Below are 1,204 nucleotides of genomic sequence, written 5' to 3' on the forward strand. Positions count from 1 at the left end.
TTTGAAGTATCATTGCTAGGCATGTGAACAGTTAAGATCACAATATCGTCAGTGAATTATAATTCTGCTATCTCATCATGGGTCTCTTGGTTTCTTCTAATAACCCCTCAGTTGTTCAGTTTGTCTGGAGTAGATGTAGATACCATCTTTCCTGTGTTAGTATTGAAGACTGTGTCCTTTCCTATTCTCTTACTTTTATCAGCTATTTTAAAGTTTAAGCATATAGAATATAATTTGCACCTTTAAAAATAACTGAATTTGACATTCTCTGACATCTAGCTTCTTATTTAGGCCACATGAATTACTAACTTGGTAGTTTTTTTTATTTTCAGGTCAATAATTTTGGTACTTATTTTTATTTAAATTTTCTCTTTTCATTAAAGAATTTGTGTTCTCCTTTTTGTTCATGAGTTTTGAGTATTTGAAAGCATTAGCATGATTTCCTGATTGCTATTTATTTTATTCCTTTTAATGGTTCCTTTATTAACTAAATTATGAATACCCATTTTCCATAAGCTTGTATCACTGTCTTATCACTTAAGGAATTTTGCTTTTGGCTTAGTAAGAATTTTTTATTGTTGTGAAGAGACACCATGACCATGGCAACTCTTATGAAGAAAACATTTAATTGGGGTATCTAATTTACAGTTTCAGAGGTTCAGTACATTGTCCATTATTGTCACGTCTGGGAGTATGGTATCATGCAGGCAGACATAGTGCTGGCTACATCTTGGCTTGCAGGAAACAAGAAGTTGGCTGAGGCACTGCGCAGTATTCTGAGCACAGGAATCCTAAAAGCTTACCCCACAGTGACATTCTTCCTCCAAGAAGACCATAACCACTCCAACAAAGCCACAACTCCTGATAGTGCCTTTGAGATTATGGGAGCCAATTACATTTAAACTACCACATTCCACTCTCTGGTCCTCATAAGCTTGTAATAATATCATAATGAAAGATGCATTTAGTCTAATTTCAAAATTCCCTATAATCTATCATAGTTACAACAATTTTAAATGTCCAAAGTTCAAAATCTCTTATGAGAGTCATACAATCTCTTAACTGTAATCCACTATAAAAGCAAAATAAAAAAAAAATGATGACATATAATGGCATAGAATATACATTACTATTCTAAAGTGTAGGAAAGGGAGTATAGTGAGTAAATACTGGACCAAAGCAAGACTGAAAACCAACTGGGCAA

Source organism: Peromyscus leucopus, chromosome 1, assembly GCF_004664715.2.
Source record: "Peromyscus leucopus breed LL Stock chromosome 1, UCI_PerLeu_2.1, whole genome shotgun sequence".
NCBI classification, from domain to species: Eukaryota; Metazoa; Chordata; class Mammalia; order Rodentia; family Cricetidae; genus Peromyscus; species Peromyscus leucopus.